General features: G+C 40.2%; 1 long non-coding RNA gene across 1 annotated transcript; it reads right to left on the minus strand.

Annotated features, from left to right (window-relative positions):
* Window positions 1-641: 641 nt before the first annotated feature.
* Window positions 642-6,529, minus strand: LOC311430045. Its single transcript, XR_014688516.1, has 3 exons — window positions 6,434-6,529; window positions 1,194-1,278; window positions 642-767 (listed from the first exon to the last, which is right to left on the minus strand). It is a non-coding gene; the product is annotated as an uncharacterized lncRNA (long non-coding RNA).
* Between the last annotated feature and the right edge of the window lie 606 nt (window positions 6,530-7,135).

The following is a 7,135-nucleotide window of genomic DNA, read 5'->3' on the forward strand; positions in this document are numbered from 1 at the left end:
TTTTACAAGCAAAACATCTAATAAGCAAAATGGCAACTTGCCTCTAGGATCCCTGTGCAGCATTACACCAGGATGTTGCATTAATTTGTAGTAGACTGCCAAATATAGGTATCATTAAACAGGTGAATACAAATTTCTGTATCACACAGGCTCTCTGTTACTGCTACATGAAGCCAAATAACTTGCATTTGGCTATATGATTCACAGAATCAGATCCTAGCAGAAAGGCAATCTGTTTTGAAGAGACAAGTCAGTAAGACTGTCATGGCCATCTGACAAGCGACAATCTCTCACTTTAAGTTCATATATGTATATATGAACTAAGACATTTCTGTGCTAATTTGCCACATGAGAACTGGACACAATGTGATTACCATATGGTTCATCTCCCTTTCATCCAAGATTACAGCTATCTGGGGCTGAGTCACAGAAAATCAATACAGGTACAAGGTCTCTAGGGCACATTACTTGGGACATGGAGTCAGCTTATACCCTCTAACTGAGTGGTGCAAGGTTTGAGCTGGTTCCTACATGCCTGCACTGCTTTCAGGCCCTCACCAGTGCAGGTAGAGTGAAGGTTGCATGCAACCACCTCCTGACTGTTTCTATACCATAAGACAAAAGACAACTTGCCTTTTCTGCAACTGATTTGGCTTTCAGAGCTTGCTTTCTCACATCTACACATCTTAAGTCTCCTCCTTGGTCAGATGTTGTATTCCCTGCTCTCAGCCTCCATGCTTCTTCCTTCCTCTTCTTTCTGCAAAGTCCTAAGTGCATGGAAAAAACAAACAAACAAAGAAACAAACAAAAAAAGACAATGGACAAAGCCTTTCCACCTCAGTTCCAGGCAGCTCCCCAATATTACCTGGATTATAGATCCTGACCCACTCCAAGGTACCTAACAAGCATTGCTCTGGGGCACGTCTGCAATTCTACATGCTTTGTTCAGGAATGTGGTTGTGAGGTCAGTGGATTTGAAAACATACCTCAGAAGACTGAATCCTTGGATAATTATGTTTGATCTAGTACGTTCATAGGTATTATGCTTTGTTTTTTGATGCCCCGAACTAAGCCATATATGTTCTCTCTGCCTCTATTTTAGTGTGTGGGTGATACTGAGTGCCTTATTCAGAGTACCATAGGAGAAGGGAAATGAACAAATGCTATATAAAACAAGAACAAGACAAAAATACCCTGGGGTTATTGCCGCAAATTTTTGCAGGTGTTCCAGTCTTCAACAGCACAGTGGGACTTTTCCATTCATGTTTTGCCTGCTTCCTGGAAAACAGCGTTGATGTGAATATCCAAGCTAAAGAAAGCAAAGCCCAATGTAAATTTCAAAAACAGAACTGGCTTTATATCCCACAGATTATTATATAGCTGTGTTCACAAACTGTGCCTAGGCATCTCAGGCATGTTGAACTATTCAAGCATAAACAGAGCCAAGATTATTTATAGTCCTTTTGCATCATAGTGGATGAGGCTTTGTTGCAATTGGACAAATAATAGGGCCCAAGGTGACACATACTGTAGTATTGGTAGAGGGAGAGAGGGGGAAATCACCAAATTGAAGTGCTTGGAAGTCTACTAACTACAGCAAGTGCAACCAATGTCATGAGAAAGTCATTCCTCTCTCACAACACGTGATTTCAGGCTCCTTTTAATCATTTTGTCTAGTTGTGTACTCTGTTTTATGATGGTTTAATTGTAGCTGTACTTCAAATGTGGTATGCTGATGGGGGACAGCAGGGGAGCATTACGCATAAAATTTAACTGCAAAGCTCAATGCACTACTAATTGTGGTGCTGCTATGACACCTCCATAATTACTCTTTCTTATCCACTGGCTCTACTAAAATAATTCACAAGACAAAAAGCAAGCTGAGAATGCCAGCATTGTCACTGCAGTCCAAATCTAGACAGGACTAAAGCATGGTGATGGCTGGCTTTTTGACATACACATCCCTCCACAGAATTTACAAAAGCCCTATTTTAAGCACTCAGTTTCCATATAATCCAAAGGTCATCTAAACCAGCTGGAAGGAAATGTGGAAGAGAAGTGCCTAAAATTTCATCTTCCTCAGGCAACTATGCAATCTGAGTAAGTAGTTTTTCTGAAATCAGGTTCTACAGTCCTGCAGGACTTGTGAACTTTTTGAGCACACACTGGCAGCTTACACTTATCCTCTTAAAAAAAGCTAGAAACAGAAGAGGAACTTGTGCCACTATTTTTCTTTTCTTTATGATAGCAACCTAGGAGCAGTGCATTTTGTTCATGGACAAAATGAATAAGCATCACCATGCCTCAGTCACTCTCTAGATCAGGACTGCAGTGACAGGGCTGGCATTCTCAGCTTGGCACTTGTCTTGTGAAAAACTCAGTGGAGACAGTGCGTAGGGACAATTAATGACAAATGGGTCATAGTAGCATAGTAATTAGGACTTCACTGGGCTTTGAACTTGATTCAGGAAGTATGGATCAATCTTCAGTCCTCCCTTTGCCTGGGGATTGCCCCTTGTTTATTAGGACATATGGGACTATGGAGGGAAACTTCTTCCTACAGGATTTTTTTTCTGGACCAAGTAATCCTTCACTATTTTTTAAAGACTGGCCAATGTCACCCTTCACTTTACAGTTAGGATCTTTTCATGGGAAAGGACATGTGATGGTCTGCATTCCTTGGGCAGAAGATCAATTCAAGCTCTGACCTTAACAATGACGTTATGCAATGGGCATAAAACCAGGTATGGGGAACCTTCTCAGTACTTCCTCCTCCTCTTCCTCCAGCTCTACCTATCATACAATGGAATCTAATCAACCCAGATAACTCAATACTTTCACCATAAAAAAAAAACAGGAAACTTGGCCACACTCAAAAATGAAAAATTGTAGCTACTGTGAATGGTCCAGTAAGAAAAGGTGTATGCATCCACAGGCCTTTCAGCATCAAGACTGTCATTTTGTGCTTGGCACTCTTGTATTTGGGCTCCATTTTACAAGCTTTTGTGTTTTACAGGTTATGTCTCAAAGTCTGATCAGAACTGGAGAAGCAACATGACTCCAGATAACCTGTAACATGCACTCTGGTGTACACAAATTGGTAGCAATAATATTTATCACAGTAAGATTAAAGAGCTTTAGCTTTTGACTCTGCAGAGGAGGTGGAGGAGAACTGCCAAAATTCTCATTGCTGTATCTCAGCCTTTCTGTCCTTTTAATTTTAGAGCAGTTTAGGTAGGATACAAAACAATTTAGTGGACTATGAAGCAAGGAATCTTTAAGTTTTGGGAAGGAAATCAACAGAGATGCAGATTTCCTCTAGTACTGATAATTCCAAGTCATCTAAAAATTCCAAGAGGTTGGTTTGCAATAATGATCTCTAAAAATATTTTGTAAATAGTGCAAAAATATTTCACATTTTAAAGTTTTTCCTCTTTAAGTGCAAAGACTACAGATGAAAAACAAACAACAACAACAAAAACACAAAACAAAACTTATTACAGATTCTCAAGTACTAACATACAACTATGAAACAGAAATAAGACAGCAAATACTGCAAGAATTTCAAATAAATGGAAAGAGTTTGTAACACTGTCCCTGCTCAGATGATTCATTTCCAGAGTGCAAGGTTGGGTGATAGGTACTGACAGCAAAGGTTAGATCAACTTCCTAGTCTGCTGAAGGGTGCTTAAAGGATTAGTGTTGAGGGACTTAATACTATTGAAAGTACTTGATTCTCTCTGCTCCTTCTAGCTTATTATGAGGAGCATCTTTCCTCTGCCTACACAACAGCAAAATATCTCATCAAGGGCAAAAACAGGTATGGTCATTTAATTTCCAGATTCCTTCATGGCTAGTTTCTGAAAGTGAGTCACATTTTACTTAGTCAAACCTGTGAACCAATCTGGACTCATAGGATGCAACACCCAATCAACAAATTGGACATTGAAGCCAACTAAAACATTATAACAGGTATTGTTGATTCTAAATGTGGTTACCTTTAAACAAGTGCAGTCATTTTTAAAGAAACCAAAACATTCCTAAAACAAATTTAAGCTCAAAAACATCTGGACCCACACTTCTACTATACATGTATACATACATGTATTACATCTATTATACATATATGTATTTATCTGTGGTTCTGTGATTATATGTATATATATATGCACATACATATGTAAGTATATACACAATGTATATATACATACACATGTATATCCTGTTAGTTTTGTCTGAAATTGTAATGGGTTTACGTGGCAAGGGTTTGGTAGCAGGGAGCTGCAGGAGTGGCCTCTGAGAGCAGAGCCCAGCAGCTGCCCCATGTCAGATCAGAGCCAGCTCCAGCAGGCTCCAAAAGGGACCTGCTGCTGGCCAGATCTGTGCCAGGGAGCAACGCTGGTTGGGCCTCTGGGAGAGTGGATTGAACAAAGGGGAAAAAAAAAATGGGGGGGAAAAAGGAGGGGGGGGGGGGAATAAAAAAACTGCTGTGCAACAGCAGCTGGGAGAGAGGACTGAGAAAACGTGAGTGAAGCAGCCCTGCAGCCCCCCAGGTGAGTGCAGCAGGAGGTGCTCCAGGCAAGAGCAGCAGTTCCTCTGCGGCCTGTGGAGAGGTCCCTGGTGGAGCAGGCTGTCCCCCTGCAGCCCATGGGTCCCACATGGAGCAGATCTCCACGCTGCAGCCCCCCCACCCTGTGGAGGAGCCCCTGTTGGAGCAGGGGCACAGACTGCCTATGAAGGAGTGGCAGAAATGAAATGTTACAGCCTGACAGCAAGCCCCATTCCCCAGCTGTTCTGGTTTTGGTTGGAATAGAGCTATATGTCTTCCTAATAGTTGGTATGGTGCTGTGCTTTGGATTTAGGGTAAGAATAACGCTGATAACGTCGATGTTTCAGCTGGGGCAGAGCAGTGCTCATGCATAGCCAAGGACGTTCCAGCTCCTGGTGCTGCCCTGCCAGCGAGGAGGCTGGGGGTGCACCAGGAGCTGGGAGGGGACACAGCCAGGACAGCTGGCCTGGGCTGCCCAAAGGGGTGTCCCATGCCACGTGGTGTTGTGCTGAACAGTGAATATGGGACGTTGTCTGAGGTGGGTGTACTGCTGCTTGGGGACTGGCTGGGTCAGAGGGTGGTAAGCAATTGCATTGTACACCACATGTTTTTTATATTCTTTTATCAGTATTATTATTATTTTAACTTATTTTTTTTCTGTCCTACTAACCTGTCTTTATTTCAGCCTTTTTTTCTTCTGATTCTCTCCCCCATCCCACTGGGATGAGTGAGCAAATGGCTGTGTGGTGCTGAGCTGCCTGCTGGGTTAAACCATAACTGTGCTGCCATGGGGGAGGAGGCAGAAGAGGGTGGATGGGGGGAAGGTGTTTGCTTTTAGTTCTTATTGCTCTAGTCTGTTAGTAATAGGCAATAAATTATATTTATGTCCCTTTTGCTGAATCTTGTTTGCCTGTGACACTAACTGGGGAGTGATCTCCTTGTTCTTATCTCAGCCCATGAGCCCTTTTCTCATCATTTTTCTCTCCCTCTTCTTTTGAGAGGAGTAGTGTGGTGGAATTGAGCCACTCACTGGTGTGAAACTACCACAGAAGTGTTTTCTAAATATGAATCAAAACTCAAAGTCTTCTTTTTATGCACACTGACAAAGTGAAACACAGGTAGTTTCAGCACTTCTCTTCTCTGCAGTTGTATAAAGAGTCACCTGATCACCTAGAGACATTTATAATGTAGTTGGATATGTAGCTGGAAGTAGTCAACTAGACTTCTGCTCAGTCAGCACAGAAATGTAGGTTTATCCGGAATATGACTGATCTCAGTTGAAGGTAGAGGTCTAGATGAGACTAAAAATTTAAAAGCTGGTAAGAAAAATACCTATTTAATCCATTTGTAAATCCATTTCACAATGTGGAAAAGAATGGCATCAGGTTTACATTAATTTACAAAGAAACCAAGTAAAAATCAAACAGGTTCAGAACTTTAAACCTATGAAAATCAAACCTCTTTTGCTTTTTCTTAAGATCTAAAAATCACCATGTTACATCATCTATTAAATGACATCCTGACAGCTCGCCTAACTTAAACACTGTGGAGAAATCCAAAAATTGACTGACTAAATTTTATTTACTTGCAGAAGTATCACTTCTGATCTGAAGCCAACCATGGAATACGTTAAAGCAAAAGGGATCTGGCTGAGGAAACTGTAGACAATTGAGGTGAGAATGGTTGATGGAACACAGCCTCAAATATAGTTATTCTGCATGAGCACAACATAAATATTTCAAAAGTAAATTTATCACAAAGAAAGCTTTTATAAAAATATAGAATGGAAAATTTCCAAAAGAAACATATTGCCCATCGTTTCTTTGATTATTTGTTTGTTTTCCTCTCTAAAAGTCTGTAAAATATCCATTTAGTGTCTGTTACCTCTTGCAAGTGTAGCAGGGAAGGACTGGATGACTGAACACAACTGTAGCAAACAGGATCACAAGAAAGTGGTTACAGATTCATGAAGACACCTTCTGGAAAAGATGATGCAAAAATACAACACAAACATAAGAGGTTTTTTTTCTTTTTTTTTTCTTTTTTTTTTTTTTCTTGAAAAATGAGTTATATGACATCCATGGCTCATTAAAGGCATTTCATTTCATTACTAGTTTTTCACAGATGAAAGGTAACTCTTAAAGCTCAGTAGTTTTGATAATGTAGAACAGAAGAGCATGTCTAAATCTCGATATGTCATTTCTTAAGCAGAGAATGGCTTTATGTCTACTTTAAAAATATTTATATATACATCAGGGAGAAATGGACAATTATTTTGGTGACTTCTGCTATTGACATAAAGGGAAAAATTAGATGCACAATAAATGTACAAATTTTACCTCTTCTGTAGGAACAAATTATCCTGCTTACCCTTTAACAACACATTGTGACTTTTTTGCCATCAGCTCATAAAACCAGCTGAGGGAATTTTGCTAATTAACTACAAGTTGTGAGCTGCAAAATTCAGCTATCAGCTTGTTTCTTCTTTAAAACAAATCAACCAAACAGGAAATATATCAGAATGTTCAAATGCTCCTGTTGGTTTTATCTTGCATTTCCTAAGTAAAACAGATATTTAAGATCCAG

This window comes from Aythya ferina (assembly GCF_964211825.1).
Source record: "Aythya ferina genome assembly, chromosome: 1".
Classification (NCBI taxonomy): Eukaryota; Metazoa; Chordata; class Aves; order Anseriformes; family Anatidae; genus Aythya; species Aythya ferina.